The sequence below is a fragment of the Canis aureus genome, chromosome 32 (genome assembly GCF_053574225.1).
Source record: "Canis aureus isolate CA01 chromosome 32, VMU_Caureus_v.1.0, whole genome shotgun sequence".
NCBI lineage: Eukaryota > Metazoa > Chordata > Mammalia > Carnivora > Canidae > Canis > Canis aureus.
The window spans coordinates 5,774,820-5,798,443 of NC_135642.1; the positions used below are offsets into that span (position 1 = coordinate 5,774,820).

Here is a 23,624-nt window from a genome sequence, read left to right on the forward strand (position 1 = left end):
ATTAACATTGTTATATTACAGACTTTCCCCAGTACCCCGCCCTCCCTGCCTCCACTGGTGTTCTTTTTCTATTCCAACTTAGGATACCAAACTGCATTTATTTAACTGCATACTTTCTGTTAATTTTTCCATCTTTTCTGGACTTGACACTTTGAAGAATAGTGGTTAGGTATTCTGTAGAATGTCATCAATTTGGGTTCCAACCATGTTTTCTCATGGTTAGATGGTAGTTATAAATTTGGGGGATGAGGATGTGTACCTTTCTTGTGTCATATTAGTGGACACGTGATATCCCAACTTTTGGCTTATTATTAACAACATTAACTTTGATCACTTGATTAAGATGATATCTGCTAAGTTTTTCCAGTATAAGGTTACTTACCATTCTCTTCACTAGAAGCAAGGGACTAGCTCCTACTCATACTCAAGGGGGTGGGAATTAAGCTTTACCTGCTAGAGAGGGGAATATCCAGGAATTTTGTGTGCAAGTTAAAGCAATGGCAATAAATTAAAAATATTTTAAGGGAAATATTTTGAGGCCCTGCAGATATCTTTTTTTCTCCTTAAGGGTTTGGGGGAACTGGTTCTCTAAGAATGAGGCCAAGAATTGCTTGAGATAAGAGGTGAAGCTGTAATGACCGTATACTTGACCTTTTTCATTTATGGTTTCTTGCAGAGCTATACATGTTTATATAAATGTAAATTTTAAATGACACTATTTCTGTGTCACTGACCCTTGTGTCCATTTTTTTTGAGGAGTAGTTGTATTTGTATTAAACAGATAGGGTTAATGAAGGTACATTTGTGAAACGAGGTAAAACAGCAGTAACTGACTTTTGATTTATTTGTCATTAATCAGTTACAAAATGCTAATTTTATTTCCTAGTATTTGTTGGCTACCAAGTAAGAGGGTACATGTGTCGGTGCATCTATGTGAATGATAAGCTGCATTCCAAGTGATTTGTATGCACATGTCTAATATCCACTGGTCAGAAAAGATTCATTTAAAGTTGTGTCTTTTATGCAATATCACAGTGTCCCCTGCAATCAGAAGGTACAGCTTTCCAAAAGTTACCCCTGCAGGAGTTGCTAGAGGAGAAGGAGGCATGTTTCAGTGAGCCTGTACCCATCTCCGCACATACCAACTATTTATTTGGCTTATCTCCCTCGGAAGTTGGGATAATTCTAGGGTAGCCATTAGGGAGGGAGTGTTGTCCAAACAGGCTGGTCCAGAGAGATGTGTTTTTATGATTCATAAGGGGAGAAACATCATGACATTTATTCCTTATTGTTGTTCTTAGAAACCCCATAATCTTTTTTTTTTTTTGTAAGAATTTATTTATTCATGATAGAGAGAGGCAGAGACACAGGCAGAGGGAGAAGCAGGAGCAGGGAGCCTGATGTGGGACTTGATCCCAGGCCCCCCGGGTCACGACCTGAGCCAAAAGGAGGCACTCAACCACTGAGCCACCCAGGTGCTTCAGAAGCCCTGTTATCTAAGCATATCTTTGTTTAGATATTGGAGTTTGGTAATAGAAAGTCTGGAGTAGTAGTATTTGGTGCAGTGCTAGATATGCTTAAGGATTTATAGCATTTAAAACATTTTGTAAAATCCTTAAAAAATATGATTGAGACTTGTTAGTGGTTTGTAGTCCAATTGCATTTGATCATTGTGACTGAGATTTGGCTTTTGGACTATATGTTATTTCTTTGCTCCAGAACAGATTTTAGCAATGAGCTATTCTCAGAAATATTTTCACTTTATTTCCTACTCCCCTCCCCAGAGTACAGTGTTACTAGTTGTTGGGGTCCTCAGAGTAGGGTTTATGTGGGGAGGGGATAGGGCCTGAGTGCAGAGGGAGTTATCTTGTAGCAGTTGGCAATGGAGAATGCAACATTGTCGTGAAATCTATTAGGGCCAACTTCTGGGTTAGGCCGAATAAGGGAATAACTGTAACCATCTTACTTTGCCGGGCTGGGGGTAGATGAGATACAGGCATAAACAGATGGGTTACAGTTGTTTTTATTTATGGAGCATCTGGCTGGGTATTTGGTACTTCACGTTTAACATTTTAATTTCCAAGTAACCTTGTAAGAACAGCATTAGACAAATTTCCAGATGAGGCAGATTAAATTTAAGGAAGTTAGATATTTTGCCTAATGTCACATAAAGAGTATAGGATGGAACCATAGTATGAATATTTGTCCATCTGTCATTTGTCCATTATTATTCTTTACACTGAACTGTTGCTTTCTACACACCACTGGCTGTGCAGCACTAGGCTCTGTTGGTAGATTGTGTAAAAAATGAGTTGTTTCACTGTTTGAGAATAGTTATTTCCCGCTGCCCCACTTTGTAGTAAAATAACAACACACACACAGACATACACCTTTTGGCTACTTTAAAACACAATAACCTTTTTGGATAGTTTGGCACCTTTTGATCTTGTGATGAGAGTGGAAACATTACCCTTATTACTAGCTACTTGTGTCGTGTAAAACTGAAAACCCTGGAAGAGAGAATACGGACTCATTTGATCTGACTTGTATTATGACAGAAGTACTCAGGAGCTCTAAGATAGAAATTAGTTTTCCTTGACAGCTGGTAATTATTATCTCAAGCAAAGAAATTACTTTGTGTTAAGCTGTATATGCTGTGTATGTATACATGAAATTCATCTGCTTTATTTTAGGAAACGTGACAAGGCAGCACTGTCCTTAATATTTTTCACATTACCTATTGGATTCTTATTTAGATATCTTCTCCCCATACTCCTGGGGAAAAAACCAAGAGGGATTGCTGCCAGAACTTGGAGGAGCCTTAGAATTTGTGATTGTGTAGACATGCATAAACCCAGGGTAACCTCAGTAGCCCATGGAGTGTTTTTTCAATTTGAGGATTCTGATTTTAGGGTAGAGAGTACTTATTTGCAAAGTGTTTCTGAACCCCAGGTTAGTCTTTTTTGAGTTTTGACTGGAGGCTCTAGTGATAACATTTTTTAGGGTTGAGTAGATTTAACTATATGTGATATATAATGTCAATGGTATTGCAAGTTAGTAACTTTCCTTGATGATCTGCTTTGCATATGGTATGAATGGGATTTTGGAACTAGCTAAGGAAATTGCCCATACCTTGACTTAGAGCAGGAGGTAGTTTTGGGCTCTCTTAGTGCACAGAGATGATGAGAAATGGGCTGGGTTGTGGGGCAAGTCTTATCTTTAGACCTCTGCCTCTTTTTTCCCTTTTCTTTCCCATTTAAGTTCTTGATGAGCTATTGTAATGCCCGAGGCTTTTATGTTCTACTCATGTATGTATTGTCTGCCCTCCTGGTACCGCTCCCAGGAAACCCATATGTGAACATTTAAGATTCCTATCTTGTGCTCACATTGTATCTGGCCATCAGGCCACAGATGGAGAAATTGGAGGGAACGTTGCTTGGGAGGCAGTCTACTGGAGTGTCCATGTGTAGGACTATACCAGGGCACCTTTCTAGAAGTAAAGCAATAGGTAAAGTGAAATCATTTAAGAACAGGCTGCTCAGTAAGATCTTGTCAAGTTGTACCATTCCCAGTGCACTGGTACTTGAAGGGTATGCTGCTAACAAAAAAGACATTATTAAATACCTACTGTGTAGGAGTGTGAATGTCTGTCAGCTATGCAGTATAATTTCTAAATAAGAATTTGCTGCTCCCGATGTAACTTTAAAATCCTGTATCTTCAGCTCTGCATGTTTGATATCCTAGTACTTCCTCTCCTCTCTGCCTGGTTGCGATGAGCCATACTTGTTTACTATAGTGTCATTGGAAAAACAAACAAACACTAATTCAGCCAGAATATCTTAAATTTTCTTCCCTGTTATCTTTAAGCTTTTTTTTTTTTAACACTCAAAATTATAGCAAAAAATGAGTTTCTTGTTTTGAAACCCAGAGAATAGTTTGTCATTACATAACAAAGTCCTACCTAGAACAAGTTAGTGTTCCCTTCAATAGTTTCTTCTAATTCCAGTTTAAAATCTCCTGTGTTGCTCCTGCTATCCTACTGACCAGCGTTCATAAGGAAAAATAATACAGCTCCATGTGAGCTGCTTTTTTCTTGATTACTTAAGTTGCCCCTTGCCTCTCTGCACTGCCCTTTATGATTCCCTAGCGTGCCAGATTAGCTGCTTTCAGTTGAGTGAAGCTGGTGTGTTCTGCATCTTTGGTGTCTTTTTTCCTCATTCTTCAAAAGGCAGCATAGAATGCTCACTCTGAAGACCACTTTAGGAAGCATTTGGTCCAAATCTTTCACTTCTTAGTTGGGAAAACTGAGGCTTCTATAGGTTGGGTTTTAACCTAAAGCTCTAGATACTTGGAGGCGAATCACTCAGATAAGTCTCTTTTCCAGACGTTCATAGACAGCGCAGTGTTTGAGTCATAGCAGTAGACACTCCTCCTATTATGACAAATTCTTGTTTCATTTCCATGCCTTCTTGACTGCGTATAATTTTCTGAGCTGTTAATTTTAGTTGCTTCTGGGATATTCTAACCAAAATTATAGATGTTTAATCTTTCTTTTTTTTTAAAGAATAGGAGAATGAATTTATTTTAATCATTTTATTATTATTTTTTAAAAATAAACTCTATACCCAGTGGGGACACCGAAACTCCTGACTCTGACTGAGCCATCCAGGCATTCCAAATTATAGATGTTTAATCCTTGTTTATCTACTTGTAATTAATTTCAAACTTAGGTCTTGGTTTCTTGATCATTGTTGAGACAACAGAATAATGGAGTGGCATTGTGCATGTCTAAGCAGCAGTGTTTTGCAGCCTGCCTGTGCCCACTTGGGTTAGAAAAAGCTACTGCTTGACATAACTCAAGCCAGGAGTCAGACTATTTGGCAATGTCTGTATGGAATCGAATGCATGAGTTAAAATAGCAAAGAATACCTTTGTAGCTCCTCTAGATGGCAGAACAATTACAACAAATCTACCTTAGGATTGTTCCAAGAAGCATAGAGAGGAAAGAGCATTAGGAGAGATGGGGTGAAAAGGAGTTTTCTAGCCAGCAGGGCTCTGTGCTTTCTATCTGGACCCAACCAAGTTTATGTGCTCTGTGTCTTTTATGTGTTTTATGTCTTGAGGTTTTATCTAAGATCTTGTTTGAAACAATGTATCACTGCTTAAAAAAAAAAAAAAAAAGGAAACGAAAAGAAAAGAGGATGCCAAAGCTCAAAAAAAATCTTAAGATTAAACCAGACTCAATAAAGCCATTTGTCCACATGCCCTCAGTACTTCTAGAGACAGTAGCTGGCTGCATCTTGGCTGCATCCCAACACACGTGGATGAATTCTAGAGCAATGCTGGCCTCGTTGGACACTTTCTTACTTTGGATTCTATCATGAGGATGCTGTGCAGCATAGGCTTTAGCCTTTATTCCTGGTTTGAAAGAGATCATCATTGTTGACATAGATATAACAGATTAATCTGATGATACCATGGCTTTTAAGCTCAAGGGAAATTTGGCTATGTACTTGGATAGATTTATTCTTTTTATTTTTCACACAGAGAGAACACAGAATAAATGTAAAATATTTAAGTATGTCACTTCCCCTACTCTTTGAATGAATCAGAAAGCTGACTGTAGTTAGTATCTTTTCAATTTCTCTTGCAAAATTCTTATTCAAAATCTTCTGTAATCACTTTTTAACAGGCCAATTTAGATCCTTTTGGACAGCTTCATTCTTACTGGGATAATTGAACTGGAAACTGACTTTTGCCACCCAAAGGGCACATTATTCCATGCAGCATGTATATAGTAATAAGCAGTAAATAGGAAGGTGTATGTATTCTGATACCAACAGAGTAACCTCAAGCTATGGTCTGTGAAAGTGGTAATGTTTTCTGATTGATCTGGATTCTTGAATTATTTTACTAATGCCTCCAATACCATGTGCAACATGGAGGATAGCAGGATCTTCAAACAACTGTTGACAATAAACTGGTAGTTATTATCCAGTACATAAGACTGTATAAATGCTTTAATAATTCTCTAATACACCATTGTTTCAAGCAAACTGTAACTGTAGGTGACAAATGTCTGTTTGGCTTGTAGTTATTCATGGAGTTACCATTTTTAAAATCTATATATAGGCTGTGAACCTAGGAGGCTAAGACACAAATGATGGGTATTTTGCATTGAGGCTATTGCACCTCATCAGGGTTAAATTACACATGTGTTCAACGTAGAAGAATTGTTGGTTTTGATTTGTCCTTTGCAGCTAGAGCTGCCTAAGAGTTAGAGGAGAGATGGTCCATCTATGTACGTGTGTTTGTAAGAGGAGCTCTCATGATGTCTGCTTTGTTGAGCCCTAAGTCCCAATGTACTTTTATTTTTGCAAATTTTTGCTGACTGATAGAACACAGCAATTCTGCTTATTAAAGAGCTATTCCTTTTATTTTATGAACTAAGTTTTCTTAAAAGGATCACCAACCTCTCCCTGCCTGCATGTTATCATACTATTTTTTGTGCCACGAACTAATTAATTTATGTCATGAGATCACTGTACAACTTAGGAGTCCCTTGCTCATTTGGAGAAATTCATTACCATTTCGAGAGTAGTGTCAGTATTTCTCTGGGGACCAGGGTGAAATTTTGCACCAGTTCTCCCTGATTCTCTACATTCCTTTTCCATCATTGTACAGTTGCTTACTGCTACTTTCCTTACTTCCATTTTATCATCTGTGAGTTTTATTAACACAATGTTTACTTCCTCTTTTCAATTATTAATGAAGTAAGCTATGAAATGGCACTTTCATCTTGAGTAGTTGATGCTGTAAAAGTGACAAATGCAATGAAAGCATCCTTCTCTAATTCGGTTTCTGTCATGTGTCTCTTTAGTGTCTCTGTGACATGACTTGAAAAGACAGTGCTCTTGTCTCTTTGCAGCTTGTTCACACTGAAAGGATATAATCATCTGTTTGATATCACAGCCACTTCCCCAGCTATAGACTTGTGATGTCATAAAACCAAAGATTATTCTCTCTCAGCAGGAAGAAACCCAAGAGGAGATAAATCTCCATGATGAACCATCATCCTTATTCAAATTCGATCTATTCATAAAGAAAGTTAACCATGAGGAGGAACAAATACATTGGCTAGTTGAGATACCCTTTTGACTTAAGCTTGAAAAACTTTACCATTGCACTGGAATGAGAAAAATTCATTCAAAAATTCTAAGTCAAAATTTGAGAATTAAAATAATGCAGGTATCAGTAAATGCTTTTTTTTTTTTAATTGAGTTAAAAATATTGTGTAGTGCCAGTCCCGTTAAGTTAAATGTTTTCACTTAAGAATAAATTTTAGGTATATTCCTAATTTCACATGCAAAATTATGTTGCTTGTTATTTCAGACAAAGATGACATACCAGTCTAAAAAAAAAAGTCAACAGAGACACTAAATGGGTATACTTTATTTTGACCTGTATGACTTTTATGTTCTCATGGTGTAAGCCAAAAGTTTATAGCTTTTGAATGATTTGAAGTGAGCAGAATCTATGAATATACTAATAGATATAATTGTAAAGATATGGTTGCTAATATTTGCTTCATTTCTATGAAAGAATCCAACATAACACAATCATGTTACTTTTATAATATAATACTTTTACATAATATGTGAGCATTAAATACATTCTAAATTATAGAAACAATTAGGCAATCACCAAATACTTCCTAAGAATATTCAAAACCTCTTTAATTATTAAATCTATTAACAAAAGGGAAAAACTCCCATAAATAATCCAAATCTTAATCTTAATCTAGTATCTAAAAGCATAAAATTCCTTATCTATTTGTACTCGTGAGATGCTGGCTTTGAAGCAATTTTCAATATTTCAGCACATCATTAACAAATGATGTGTTTAAAAGTAGTAAATGTGCTGCCTTCACTTTTTTCACTAAAATGAACAGGAAAATGTAGATTATCCCAAATTACTGTAGAATGTTTTTTTTTTTTTTTTTGAAAACTGTTATTTAAACCTCAGTAATTATTATTCAGAATGCATTATTACAGAGAAAAAAGCCCTTGATTTAGATAGGAAGGAAAACAAAAATAAATTGGGACTGAAGCTGAGGATAGTATCTGTTTGTCCATCATTGTCATCAGAAGTCATAGAAGCAGAGTCCCCAAACTGGTGTACATTCCAGTGAGTAAATAAAATCCATTAGACTTCATGAGTGTAATTTTATGCCCCTTTCAGTTCTGTTTACTGGAAGCAAATGGTTTGAGCATAATGTTGTGAATCTCCTTTTTTTTGCCCAACTTAATTAAAAAAAAAAAAAAAAGGACTCCTTAATTATTGAGGTGAAACAGTGATATTTTTCACTTATAAAACATAGGCCTATTTTCTAAGCATGTCAGTTACCAAGTATGATATCATAATAAGGATAAAAAAGATGAAAAGAATCCTTAAGGGTTCAGGTAAGTCTGGATGTAGGTAAAAACCAATATTTTTAAATTAGGGCTGGTATACAAAGGAAGTATTTTGAAATGAAGATTTTTCTCTGAAACAAACTGGCACATTATCCCATCACTGTATGTAAATTGCTGCTTTCCTTGGTACTGGAAAATGATAAGTAAATTCTGTAATGAATTCAGATGCAAAAGAGGCTACTTAAGGTTCTTTATGGATAGTTCTGAAGAGTGAAGAGATCATGTAATTCACTCTATTAATTAGGCTTTAAAAAAAGTAAGACTTTTGTGAAATGGAAGAGAAAAATTTCAAACTTGACTTTCTTTTTTTTTTTTTTTTTTAGACAGGCACTGAATTACTTCTGATAACTTTCCTTGTAGTATCAGATCATATCTATTGTTAGGTGTGATATGCTTCTATTGTTTCTTTTATCTCTTGTTTTCTAAGGTAATAGAAATGTATTATTTATTTTAGGGCTTCTTTGTAAAAAGATTAAGATTTGAACTTTTCCTGTTGAATCTATATGCAAACTAATATAGTTGGATTTTGCCCAATATCTATGTAGAGAATTAAAAATCTGACTATCTTTTCTGTTTTTTTTTTAAATATATATTATATATATATAAAAGTCTCTGGAAGTCTCATTACAGAGTAATTTCTAGGGAATTTCTAAAAGGCACTTATACCCTTTAAAATTCTTTGATGGCTCCAGTAGATTTTTATATTTTGCTCCTTGGACCATTGATCTGAGTTAAAGCTTTTGAGGTATTAAAATACCAGACATCTTTTTGTTCTGTTGTTAAATCAGAAAAATGTCCTTATTTAGTCTGTTACAACAATCTGCCCGGTACTATTAGGGTAAATTAATCCCATTCACTGCAGTGCTATACCATAGTTTGCTAGAGATTGTTTTTCTCTGGTGTGAATGAGAGTGATATCACAGCTTTTCTTGTTTTGTAATGATAAAAATCAGTTACTGAGCTTTATTCTCTTGCATTAATAGAAATATTAAAAATGCATTAATATTTCTTTGTTTTACCAAATGCCCTGGGAAACCAATTTCATTTGAATATGTTTGGTATATAGCATCTGTGAATGGCTCTTGTGCCCCATTCAGGGCTCTCTTCATGCATTTTTTTTTTTTTTTTTTCTTCATGCATTTTTTTTTCAAGCTCTTAAATAAAACAAAATTGGGATTTAAAAAATGAAGATAAAGATGGGACCTATCTAGTGAAAAATGAATGAGATTTTTGGGGCTGTTTTAATCTAGTGACGAATGAGTAGTTTATGCAGCATAAGTAAAAGCAAGTGTTTACCTCAGAAGGCTCAGATCTGCATAAAGCTAAAAGGGAGGATCACATGAAATTCAGATCTGCTGGCTCATTCACAGCATCAGCATGTTAGTTTCAGTTGTCAGGATATAAAGTAACGTTATAAAATTAAATCTTACCTGGCAGTGGTGTGTTTGAAGCTCAGTAATCTAATTCTGGCTGGAAATAGTAAGCTTCGGTGCCTGAAATCCTTTTCTACTTTGCCTGCGTGTTTTCGTTCACCACTGTGGTTTCTTGCAATGTCTCTCGAGCTGTATTCTTGGTAATCCTGGAGCATCAGTTAAGACAGCACGCGATAGATGAAGGTTCCATGTGGACAGGATCATAGAGATAGAGGGTGACTTTTGCCTTTCCTTATCCAATACCAGCAGTTGATCTGACCACAGACAACTTGAGTGTTCAGAACTTATTAAAAATTCATTGAGAAATCTGGGCCCTTTGTGTAGATGTCTTTACCTTCTGGAAAAGTTCTGCTGTCCATCGTTCAGAATTACACATGCCCCCAGATCAAGTTGCTTTAAAAAATTATGCTGACCTGAAGCCCAGATCTTCTCTGGCACTCTCTGGCTTTCCTCTACCAACTTTTCAGTCCTTTGGCTTCATTTTTGTAGAGGATGAGGGGGTTTCTTCTGCCTTCCTTGCACCTCTGCAACACATAGTTCTGGTACGCTGGCTTGTGAGGAGGGAGGGAAAAACCCGAAGGAGGTATCATCTCTCCGGACAGTGAGCATCCTTGGCATGAATGAAGAGCTGATAGGAGCTATTCAGACCAGACAGCAAACTGAAGGGATGACGCTTCCATACATAATAAACCCATTAATTACTTCTCCTGATGGACAGCAATGTGCCCTGAAAGGAAACAAGGAAGGGAGCAGATGAGCGCATTCAGTCTGATAGGTGTTCTCTGAGCAGCTTGTTGTGAAGGGAATTCAGAAGAGCTGCAGGTTGGAATGTGGTCCAGGTAGAATAGGCAAGATTTGTTTTGACAGACAGTTAAGTGACGATCTTGCACAAGAAGACGAGAGCTGAGCAGAGGGGAAGTTGGAATAAGGTTCCAAAAAGCTCTTGAAAATGTTCATTTATTCTCCCCCCTGTTCGTCCTTTTGGCTGGAAGAAAGGACTCTGTATTTTACCTTTGCATTATTTGCAGACATTCTGCTGAGCTGGTTTTTCATCGTTTTCTCTAAAGAAGGACAATTTTAAAAAGAAAAATATATTGCGAGCTTTTACAAATTTGTAGCAGGGAAAAGGCTGCTTTTTGTGAGAGGCACACCTGTTTTTATGTGTCTTTTGGGCACATGCCTTTTGTTGCTTTGGAATAGAACATTATGAATCATCATTTAGTATAAAATTTTAGCAGCATCTTTATTTAAAAATATTAGATGGAATTCTGAGTAGCTGTGTAAAAGACTAGATCTAAAACTGTCAATTTTATGATGTTTGTAATTCATTTTTTATGTAATGCAAGATTTTTTTCCTTTTCCTATCCTTTCATAGAGTCCTTTTAGGGGTATTTCTAGACAATAAATGCTTTTAAAATGTTTTTTAAAATCACAAACAACTTCAAACTTACACAAGACTAAGAAAAAGGGACGCCTAGGTGGCCCAGTGGTTGAGCATCTGCCTTCAACTCAGGGTGTGATCCTGGAGTTCCCGGACTGAGTCCCACATCAGGCTCCCTGCATGGAGCCTGCTTCTTCTCCCTCTGCTTCTGTGTCTCTCATGAATAAATAAATAAAATCTTAAAAAAAAAAAAACTAAGAAAAAATAATGTATGAACTTTCATAAACCCATTACCCAGATTTAGTAATTACCAAGATTCTTGCCATATTTGCTTCATGTAACTTTTTTTTTTCTTAGATGAGAGGTTTTAGAGCAAATCTCATTCCCCTCTGCATGTTAGCACACATGGACACCTTCTCCCTTTGACCACTGTGCCATTATTGCACCTAACAACAATTATAATGAGCAGTAGTTAAGTTGGGAGTTAATTGTTAATAATTCTTTGGGCCAGATGGTGTCCAGCCTGCTTCAGGTTTTTCATGCCTCAGGAACTGTCTCTTGACCTAGGTTTTTTAAAAATTAGATTCTATACAAAGTCCGTGTATTACTTATAGTTGTTAGGCATTAGAATTTCAGACACTAACTTAGATGATCACATGTGATAAAGAAATAAAATTTAGTTTTAGAGTAGTCTTCCATATATGCTTACAATATGAATCTCTACATAAGAGGACATATCTCTAAGATATTTTCTTGAACCTTTTCCCCATTAACATTATGCAAGATAATAAGTGAAAAGGAATGTGAGTTTATGTGGCTATGATTGACTATTGGTGAGGTCCATTGCTTTTTGCAAGCTTTTCATGATTTGTCCTGGGGTATGTAGTTCAAAATTCTGTCCCCAAGCTATTGAGGCTACTACCTTTTGGGCTGGGCAAATTTGATGAAATACATCCCAGGGTCAATTCTACTTTATTGCTAACAAAAACCATCTTGCTTATTCACCTTATCAAACACAATAGAGCATTGTTATAATAAATAGCCCAAGTTTCAAACTATTGATTACTGAGCCATGTTTCAGCATGAATGTGACTTCAACTTCTGTGAAGACTGAAAGAGAAGTAAAAACCAAATGGGGCCAATGACTATGATATTATATAATTACACATAATCATAGAAATTATTTTATAATTTAACATTAATATCAGATTTTTCCTTTCCTATGAATTTTTATTTTTCTGGCACTCTCAGCTCCTTTCTGAAAAAGTAGAGCCATCTGGCCATCTACTCAACTTTTTCAGGAATGTAGTAGTATAGGATCCTGACATTACTGTGTGCTGCGCTGTCTCCCACTGAAATTGATTCTCATTCAGATTTTGTTTCTCTTTGATCCCACTTCTTTTTTTCTTTTCTTTTTTTTATGAAGAAGCTATTTTAATTTTTTTAAAAATAGATTTTATTTATTCATGAGAGATACAGAGAGAGGGCTAGATACACAGGCAGAGGGAGAAGCAGACTCCCTGTGGGGAGCCCAATGTGGGCCTGGATCCTGGGACCCTGGGGTCATGCCCTGAGCCAAAGGCAGACACTCATTCCGTGAGGCCCTCACGGGCCCCCACTCCTTTCTCTCTTGCCATCTTTTAGGTTAGCTAGATGAAGGAGAATGAGGAAGGCAGAATATGGGGAGCCATTGAAAAAGTGTGGATGGGGATTATAGCCAGGTTCAAAGGTATTGCTAGGGAGCATGCTCCCAGTTTTATGGAGGGCTTCAGAATACTGCTCTCCAAAGGTTTTTGGAAGGAGGCACATCCCTGACTCCGGCCCCTGCTCTCTGTCCTGTTAGCACACAATTGTTTGGTAGTTCTGTGTAGCACTTACTGTGTACTCAAATGATCCCTTTAAAAGCCTGTATGAAGAGGAGATCTGTGAGCCGCAGTTCCAGATCTCGGGCACGTCCGTGGTGCTGTCCATGGACAACAGCCGCTCCCTGGACCTGGATGGCATCACAGCTGAGGTCAAAGCCCATTATGAGGACATCGCCAACTGCAGCCAGGCCAAGGCTGAGACCATGTACCAGATCAAGTGCAAGGAGCTGCAGACATTAGCTGGAAAGTATGGGGATGACTTATGTCGCACGAAGACGGACATTTCTGAGATGAACTAGAGCATCAGCTGCCCCCAGACTGAGATCAAAGCCCTCAAAACTAGAAGGCTGCCCTGGAGGCTGCCGTCACCGATGCCGAGCAGCGCAGGGAGCTGACCGTTAAGGATGCCAATGCCAAGGTGGCCGAGCTGGAGGCCGCCCTGCAGCGAGCCAAGCAGGACATGACCCGGCAGCTGCGCGAGTACCAGGAGCTCACGAATGGTCAGGCTGGCCCTGGACATCAAGATTGCCACCTACTGCAAGCTGCTGGAGGGTGAGGAGAGCCAGCTGGAGTCTGGGATGCAGAACATGAGTTCGTAACATATGAACATGTGTTCATACGAAGACCACCGGCGGCTACTCAGGTGGCCTGAACTTGGCTTATGGGGGCCTCACAAGCCCTGGCCTCAACTATGGCCAGAGCTCCGTCCAGTCCAGCTTTGGCCCTGGCAATTCCTTCAGCCGCGGCAGCATCTTCAAAGCCATGGTTGTGAAGAAGATTGAGATGGGAAGCTGGTGTCTGAGTCTGACATCCTGCCCAAGTGAATAAGCCACTGTGGGCCCTCCTAGCCTCCTTGCTCTTGTGGCCCCCATAAAGCCTTTGGGGGAAGGAGCTGTGCAGGGGAGCCTTGCCTTAGAGACCCACCTAAGGTCCAGCCCCAGTCCTCAGCCTACCCTTAGGGGGAGTCTACTGCCCTGGGTACCCCCTCTTGTCCATGCCCCCAACCAAAAGCCAATTCAAGTGTCTTTTCCCAAATAAAGCCTCTGATGGCACTGCCAGTCCACCTCCCCGCCCCAAAATTAAAAGCCTGTCCTCTCTTAAATCTTGCCGAGCAAGGAATATATGTGTTTTATTACCTACATAAATGCTTTATTGAAAGTTTGATAAAGAATTACTGACTGTGACCATTACATATAGATAAATTGAATGGAAAAAGGCTTCTTTTTTCCTTTCTAAGTTATCTCTGTAATTTTCGCCCTTGATCATGTGTAATGCAATATCAACATTAAGTGGTCATTTTGTAAATCTGCAGTTTCTACTATAGGACATTGTATAGTTGGTGACAGAGTGGCTGTAGAGGAAACTAGACTAATAGATTATGAGTGTATTTTGGGTATAAGCCCTGACTTGATTTCAAATCATTTATCTCCCAGCACTAACTATAAACTGAATAGAAAAACTCAAGCAGTGGCTCAAGCAGTGACCCTGGAGAGTTCCAAACCAAAAAAGCAGGTGTACTTCAGCCATTGTGTGAATCATTTTTCTCCAAAAGCATTGAGTCATTCCTGTAAATATTATTCAGATGTCTGATTGGTCAAGTTGCTGGTTGGGCAGATGGCTTATCCCTTCCTGTCTTCCCCTCCCATATGAGGGAAAGGAGTGAGTGTCTCAGGGAAATGGACTTTATGTTCTCTCTGATGCATATAATAAAGCAGTTTTCTTTTCACATGTCTCAATTCCCATCTCCCATCTTTGCAACCATCATATTTGATCTAAACTCCTGTTTCCGTCATAAATTTGACCAAACAACTTAGAAGTTTCATAGGCTTCATAGGATTTTAAAGTCCTTTCTGTATAATAAGATTATTTTCACCCTCAGAATTCATCCTTGTATGAACATTTGGTCCATACCTAAGAAGTATGCTTACAGGTGTTTTTGAGTATTTGCAAAATTCTAACAGCTTTTATAAAGAAAAGAAAAGTCCCCTCTTTATGTTCTCTAGTTCTTAAGTGAGTAGGATTTGTGGTTAAAGGTTTCTTCTGTAGCTACTACTTATCTTTAGGACAGTTTAAATATTTGTAATCTCAACTGAATGTGATTATTTTAGTTAATAAACCAAGAAAAAGTTGCACTATAAGAGAGTATTGTAGAATCTTGCAATCTCTTTCTAAAATATATTTTTCTTGTTGCCTTTGTTAAAGACATCAAATCTTTGTTGGCTTACTTGGGTCATTCTAGATCATTTTAGCCATTTAATTGAAATAACTACTAAATACTTCCTGATTCCTTATAGGTGCACAACACTACTAGGTTCTTGGAACATACAGTACATCTACTTTCACAGCCTTGATGCAGACTGTTATTTTTGTTTTATAAAGGAGGAAACAGATGTGAAGAGCTTAAGTAACTTGACTTAATTAATAAAACATTGATCTGTGATATGAATCCAGGGAAGGTGGTTCCAGAGCCCAGAATCCAGAGAGATTCTTTACTGAGAAAAAAACACAATGGAGATTTTCTCTTTAAGTGTGAGACTCGGAGAATTTTGAAAGAGTGGTGGCTCTCTGGGCTCACCAGCTTTCTACCAAAATGAGGTCTGCAGTTTCAGAGACACCAGAACACTGGTGGATGATGCCAAGAGTTGACTATCTTTGAGAAAAAGATACTGAGTGTAATATAAAATGAATGCTTCCTTCGTGCTCAGAATTTATAAAGGGGTGATCTTTTTTTCTACAAAATTGTTCATTTTTTCTCTTATAGTCTCTCAAATAGCAATATGCTTTAGCATACGAGTCCTTTATATTTAGCTAAAAGAATTAAAAACTTCATGTGATGCTGAGGGAATACAAACCAGATTTATTGGTGTTTTATGATAAAATTGATTATTAGGAAACTATTGCTTTCTTCAGATGTATCTCATCCAGGTAAGCTGACTCCATTTTTATCTTATTTTGACTTTTAAAAATGTCTCATTTTAAAAACTTCTTTAGTTCGTTACTCTATGATAGCATTCCCTTGTCTCACTCACCTTGGGCCTTAACCTGTGTCCTGGCGTTTGGCCCTTTACATTTTGCCCTTCAGGTTTTGACTTCCAGTGAACTGTAGGTAACCACTAGAGGTCTCCAGACCTCACTTTAGAAAGCTCTGATTTTATAGGTACACCCCAGTAAGTGGAATAAATATGTGCCCCATAACTAATGGAGATTAGTTACTGATATTTCCCCTTATATATTTATTAAGTGCTTTTTATGTTCTGGGTCCTAGGCTGTGCTATGTCCTGGGGGTAGATTCAAAAAATGGTAAGGTCCCTGCCCCTGAGAACTCTTCAGTATAGTCGAGACACTGAAGTATAACCACACGGCCACAAAACTGTATGTTGGGCATGGCCACGTCCAACATACTTCTAGATCCCTATTACCAGGGCCCTTCAGATTTCCAGATTTATCAGTGCCACTAATGCTCTTGAACTTTCTTGTCTTTCTTCATCTATACTCAGATCACTTTCGTGATGCGCCCTGGTGCTGTGTCTTCATCAGTCTGGCAAGGAGCCATTCCCTGGGGCAGCAGGGCTATTTGGCTGGACTCTGGTTTTTGTTTCCTGGTGCCCTTCTCAGCAGCTCTAGGCATCCGATCTTTAGGTAACAACTTCTTACAGCAGTCAGCTTCTCCCAATCCCAGGGAACAAAGCAAGCCCCATAACTTAGGGCCTTCTGTATCAATTTTTCCTTTATACCAGAGAAATTTTTTAGAAAGGATCTGTGTCCTGTTTGAATCCCTTGTATGTTAGGGGAGTTTAAATGGGGAAGTGTCTCATGGTAATGTGCTTCTAGACATACTGTGAATGATCCATGAAAAGCTCCTCGCATAGTGCGTGGGACATTGAGGGCAAGTGCCCAATAAATGTTGGCAGTTGTCATTATTATTATGGAATTTAATTTAATTTTAGTGCTGGAAGGGACTTCAGGGTAATGTCCAACCATCCATGTTACACAATGTGTTTTAGTGCAATTTTTCCTTTTCATACAAAACAGTTAACTGTTTGGAGTAGTTGTCTCTTTAGTGGTGTCTGTTCCATTATTAGGAAGACCCAAATTTTGATTCAGTAGTTATCAGTTTAATGGTTACACATTTCACAAGCATTTTTATGTGGATATTTTGAACTAATAGCATTTGTGAGTTTTAAAAGAAGTTAAGGCTGAAATTGGAGAAGCATGGCAATTTGTTAGTCTTTTATCTGTAAGGAAAGTTCTAGAGGGAATTCTGATCATTAAAGATTAGAGACCTTCTATTTTTTAAAAGTGTAGAATACTTGGATACTTAGGTGAACAATTACTGATGAAAAGGTAGCTTGGTTTTAGAAATAAATATACTGGTGACTAGAAACAAGTGGAGGTTGTATTTTAGATTTAAAAAAATATATTATGACTAAGTTTATACCTTAAATTCTGTTTTAAAAACCTTAATAAATAGCTAACTATATAAATAATCTTGGGGCCTTTATGTGAATAGGTCATTTGAGCCAGCAAGAAAAGTATAGGAAGAGACATCAGTTCTTAGAATGGAAGAACTTTGGGCATATTCCAGGAGTTGAGACAGTTTGCATTTAATGTTTTTGTAAATTATTTGAAAGACAGAGTAAAAGAAGGGCCCCAGGATTGGGTAGTATAAGCTGCTTGGGATAAATTCTAGGGTATAGTTCTATGAGTGAGAAATAGTAGGTGCATTTTTAGTGTGAGCATGAATAAGTGCAAATAATCATAACTGTGTAATGACACGTAGACAGATAAGGGGGGGAGTTAAAGTTTTTTTTTTTTTAAAGATTTTATTTTTTATTTATTCATGAGAGACACAGAGCGAGAGAGAGAGGCAGAGACACAGGCAGAGGGAGAAGCAGGTCCCATGCAGGGAGCCCGATGTGGGACTCGATCCCTGGTCTCCAGGATCACACCCCGGCCTGCAGGTGGCACTAAACTGCTGCACCACCAGGGCTGCCCAAAGTTAAAGGTTTTAGGCAGGGGTATGTCATGATTTGCTATGTTTTTAAAAGATCTCTCTTGAGTCCTGTGTGGGTATGGTAAGAAATTAAGAAATTGGTAGAGCAGTAGGGAGATTATTGTAATGATCTGGGCAAAATATGACGGTTCCTATCTTAACTTGGGCTGCTATACTAAAATACCAGAGACTGTGTGACTTAACACACATTTGTTCCTCATAGTCCTGGTGCCTGAGAAGTCTGAGATCAGGTGCCAGCATGACCAGGTTCTGGTGAGGGTTCTCTTTCTGGCTTGCAGACAGCTGCTTTCTTGCTCTGTCCTCACAGAGAGGATGCTGGAGTTTCCTCTGGGGGCTCCACTGCTGTGACCTCATCTGAACCCAATGCTGCCTCCCACCCCAGGCCTTCCCTTCTAATATCATCATACTGGAGGGTTAGGGATTCACTGTAAGAATTTTGGCAGCAAACATTTAGTCCCTGACCTTATGCTAAGGTAGTAGCAATGCAAAAGGAGAGAAGTGGACAGATTAGAAGAGTGTTTTGGAGGTGTAAGAGAAATCGCTGATGAATTGGGTGTCGGGGTATGATGGAGAGTAAAGGGTTGAAAATGACTCTCTCAAGTCTGGTTTGAGTAAGAGGTTGGAGATGCCATTTGCTGAAATGGGGGGAAGCTGGAGAAGGAGCAGCTTTGGGAAGGGGAAGATCAAGAGAGAGAATATTGACTAGGATGACTGGATCTGAGAATTCTTACCTTCTCAAAAACTTGAGGCATGTGAAAGAATACAGGCTCTGTATGTGGGAATCCATATACTCTGAAGTGTTACCTTTGTAAATAAATCTTTTTCTGTGTTTCACATGATGGTTTTTCACCTCACTTTGTTTATTATTATTATTATTTTTGTCTCTGCTATTTACATGCAACATGTACTCATTGTAACTTCTCTCCTTGCAGGTATTCCAGGGAGGTAGGAAAGAAACTGATAAATATTATCTGCCTGTATGTGGTGTGGTTGGAAAAAGCCACTCTAGGAATGAATATCATGTATGCTTCCACTTCTTCTCTAAATATGAAATGTGCTTGAGAATCATTTTCTTAAAACCTTCCATGAATGGTTTTTGACATGTTCAAATTTTTCTTTTTTAAGATTATATTTATTTATCAGAGAGAGAGAGAGAGAGAGAACGCACAAGAGGAGGAACAGCAGAGGGAGGGGCAGAGCGAGAGGGAGAAGCAGAATCCCAGGACCCCAGGATCATTACCTGAGTCGATGGCACATGCTTAACCAATTGTGAGCCACCCAGGCATTCCAACATGTTCATATTTCTTTAATGCTTTAAAAACATGTATTGGTTACACAGGTTCTTATACAGGAGGGGCTCTTAGATGGCACAGACACCTCATTTTCTAGGTGAGAATGCTGAGCATCAGGGAGGTTGGCATTTACCCAAGGAGGCAGATCTTATGACTGATTAATAGGAAGTATGTTGAACAGTAGAATCCCTGGAATCAGAATCCCAGCCTATGGTTCTTTCCATGAATTCTCCATACCACTGAATTCTCCATTTCTGAGACGCCTGGGTGGCTCAGTGGTTGAACGTCTGCTTTTGGCTCAGGTCGTGGCCCTGGGGTCCTGGGACCGAGTTCTGCATCGGGCTCCCTGTGAGAAGCCTGCTTCTCCCTCTGCCTTTGTCTCTGCTTCTCTCTCTGTGTCTCTCATGAAGAAATAAATAAAATCTTTTAAAAAAATTCTCGATTTCTCTCCTAGGAGAAATTCTTATGAATAATAAGAAAAATGAAATATGTTTTACAAGAAATACATTTGATAAGGTAAAAAAATTATATTGTTCCTGTAGAGAGATTTCATATTTATAATTTGATAGGGTTGATTCTTCAGTTCTGAGTTGAACATTTTAACACCTACAATAACTGCCTTGTTCTAGGCACTGGATGTATAAAGGTAACTAAGGATAAACTCTGTTTCCAAGCAGCTGACATGGACTGAGGGAGACAAGCATATAAATGAACAATGTTGCCCTTTAGTGGGTCAGGTATTAAAGCTGTTAGAGAAGGAGAGGTAAAGTGGGTCTTCCATGTGGGAGGAAATAGCTAATTTCACTAGGAGAGGTAAGGGGAGCTTTCTTAGGGGATGTATATTAAGCTGAATTGGGAGTAGACCTTGGCTAGGTACTCCTTGACCTTCCCCTAGCCCCCCCTGGCCAATTTTATGAAGCCCATTTTTCTTGTTTATTCCAAAACATTAACAGGAGGCTTGTTATGTGCTAAGTGAAGAATATAGTTTGAGATTATATGTAAAACATTAAAAATAATTCTGATGGGAATGGCAAGAGAATCTGCCACACACACACAGACTCTCTTCCTCTCTTTAACCCAAGTATTCTAGTTGCCATAACAACCTGATGATGGTCGTGCATTTGCTACTATGGTGGAGGTTGTGTCAGCAGTTCCATTTTGAGCTGCCATTTTCAGGATTTGAAAATTCAATGTCCTATTCACTGACATGACATAAAATTCCATCTATTGATTGCTTTTGGTTACCCTTATAATTGAATATTCAAAAGTCACTCTCCTTTCTACTCCTGTGAAAAAGTCCATGTATTTGTTCAGTGTCTAGGATTCTGCTTTGGTTTGTGAATATTTTAGTGCTAAAGGAAACCTCTGTATCTGACCAGGTTCTTTTCTTTTGGAATTGGGAAATTGAGGCTCTGAAGAGTTAAATGACTTTTCTAAGGGCGCATAATTCAACAGGAATTTAGTAGTTGATACTCTATAGCTCTGATGGTGCTGGAGTCAACAGCATCTTATTCTTTGTGACTTCTGAGCTTTGCTTACATCTCACAACTCCCGTAAATCTGTGGCTCTATGTATTTGATGTGTGTCCTGTCTTGTGTGTCTTTGTCTAGTAGCATCCTTTGGTCACACACTGAGTTGTAGAGACTTGTTTGTGTGTCTGTCCAATCTCCACTAAACTGAGCTGCTGGGGGTGGGGGGATGCTGCACTGTACTCACTGTGATTTCTCCGGCACCTGCAGAGAAGGCCCAGCTCCGCCTCCTCTTCCTTCTTGCTCTGATGCCAGCTTACCTGGCTTCTGATCTTCTGTGTTGTCTGTTCCTACTTCTCCAACCTAATGACCAGTTACTCGCTGTTGTAGTCTGACGCTGGGACTCGATTTCACAGGAAATCACAGGAGGAGGAGATGAAGAAAGAGGAAGTGGTCGGGGGGAGGAAGTTCTAGGCAGGAGGAGAAGCACATGGAGAGCCTGGTGCTTTCAGGGCTATCGGCTTTGACTAAATGGCAGGGGGAGGTGGGAGAGATGTTAGAGCTGCCAGGGGCATGACAATAGGCTTGTCCTGAACTTCCTGCTGAGAAATTTGAATTTCACCTGGTAGGCAATCAGGACCTACTGAAAGGCCATAAGTAGGGAACGATAGGAAGAGATTGCCTAAAAGTGAAGAGCCTTTAAGAACGAAATGTGCGTGAAAAAAAGAGAGACGCAGGTTGATCTATATTCTCCAAAGAAGGAAAAGTGTAAGCATGGAGCAGTGAGCAGTGATTTCTGCCTGGGTTGTGAGGATAGGGAACTTTTACAGAAGAGGTGATATTGCCACTGGGTTTTAATGGGTAGCTAGCACTGACGGAGCAGGGGAGTGGGAGAGGTGGCATGGGGGAGATGTGGGCAGCCTGAACAAAGGCTGGGAGGCCAGAACATGCTCAGCAGGTTAGCAGTACCCTGACCATGCTGAGGTGAAGCCCGAGGGGGCAGTGGCCTGACGTCAGATTAGATGTGTTGGGCCGGGACCAGGTTGCTGGAGGGTTTTGGTGCCCTGCCAGGGAGTGTAGACTTCATGCTTGAGATAGATAGAAGGGAGCCACAGTCTTTTAAAAAGCAGCAGGAAGGGCAACAGCTCTGGCATTGTAGAGACTGCACTGGACGAGGAGGGGGTTGACTGTGTGGAGGACAGGAGGGTATGGAGTAAAAAAGGGATTCAAGTTCCTAGGTGGGTTATTCAGGCTCCTAGGTGGATTATTTTGCCACTTATCAAGGTCAGGAAAACAGGAGGAGGAGACACATTTGGGCGAAGGATATTTATTTATTTATTTGATTATATTTTTATTTTTTTTGGGGGGATTAAAGATATTTAAAGAATTATATCTAAATTTTAAAAATTGAGGTATAGTTTACTTATAAAATGCTCAGATCCTAGGGTGCTTGGGTGACTCAGTCAGCTAAGTGTCCAGCCAGCCAACTCTTGATTTCAGCTCTGGTCATGATCTCAGGGTCCTGGGATTGGGCCCGAGTTGGCTCTGTGCTCATCAGGGAGCTTGTTTGAGGATTCTCTCTGTCCTTCTGTGCCACATCACACTCTCATGCATGTGTGTGCACACACTCGCTCTCTCTCTCAAATCTTAAAAGCTCAGATCCTGAGTGAACTCTTTGGTGAGCTTTAACATTTACACACCTGTGTAAATGTGCCACAAACCGAGTGGAGGTGCTCAGCCTCAAGCATGCTTCAGAAGTACCAGGATGGCTTGCTAAGCAGAGGCTGCTGCGCCCACCCCCAGAATTTCAGATTCTGTAGGTCTGGGGCAGAAACTTGAGAACTTCCATTTGTAGCAATTCAGATGCTGCAGGTTCAGGGACAGGACCTTGAAGATAGCTGCTCTAAAACATTACCATCGCTCCAGAAAGGGCTTTTCTCCTCTCTTTCCCCTCCCCAAGGACCCATGGTTTGATTTCTGTCACCATGATTAGTTTGCCTGTTCTTGAAAGGCCTACAATTAGGATTATGTGGTATGTATCCTCCTATCTTTTCCCGCACAATGTGATGATTCTGAGATTTACACACATTGTTGCATATAACGTATTCCTTTTTTATTGCTGACTGATTTTTAATCAAACAAATATAGCACAATTTGTTCATGACTTCTCCAGTCCACAGATACTTGTATAGTTCCAATTTTGGGCTATTATAAATAAAACTATGAACGCTTATGTACAAGTCCCCTTGTGGCCATACGTTTTCGTTTCTCTTGGGTAAATACCTTGGAGTGATTTGAAATGGGGGGTCCTAGGGTAGATTTATGTTCTGTTTTCTAAGAAACTGCTGAATCATATTCCATACTGGTTGTAATGTAACTAGTTGAATTGTGATTAAATGTTCATCGACTCTAGTGATGTTACTAGATACTGTCTAGACTGAAGGACTTTGGTTGAAGACATACATTGTTAATCAACAGTGATGCACCTCTTTTCTAAACCCTAAGAGAACTTCAATCTATGCATGGTCCTTAAAAATATAGATTAGTATTCATTCAAAGAACATTCATTGGGACACCTGGGTGGATCAGAGGTTGAGCCTGTGCCTTTGGCTTAGGGCGTGACCCCAGGATCTGGGATCGAGTCCCACATCAGGCTCCCTGCGTGGAGTCTGCTTCTCCCTCTGCCTGTGTCTCTG

The 23,624-nt window shown here is 39.1% G+C and overlaps 1 protein-coding gene and 1 pseudogene across 5 annotated transcripts in view; one reads left to right on the top strand and one right to left on the bottom strand.

Moving 5' to 3' along the window:
- CHRM5 (cholinergic receptor muscarinic 5) overlaps positions 1 to 13,290 on the bottom strand; it is an 83,533-nt gene extending 70,243 nt beyond the window's left edge. For 2 of the 4 annotated variants that reach the window (XR_013369916.1, XR_013369915.1), the window contains exons 1-2: positions 13,167 to 13,284; positions 9,905 to 10,968 (exon numbers count right to left, since the gene is read on the bottom strand). The gene's annotated coding sequence lies outside the window, so the exon portion shown is untranslated. Of the gene's footprint in view, positions 1 to 9,904; positions 10,969 to 13,166 lie in introns of all 4 variants that reach the window. The other 2 variants (XM_077880440.1, XM_077880439.1) reach the window with 2 other exon arrangements.
- Positions 1 to 23,624, top strand: part of LOC144302923 (glyceraldehyde-3-phosphate dehydrogenase-like) — an 85,090-nt pseudogene that overhangs the window by 55,814 nt on the left and 5,652 nt on the right. The window lies entirely within an intron of this gene.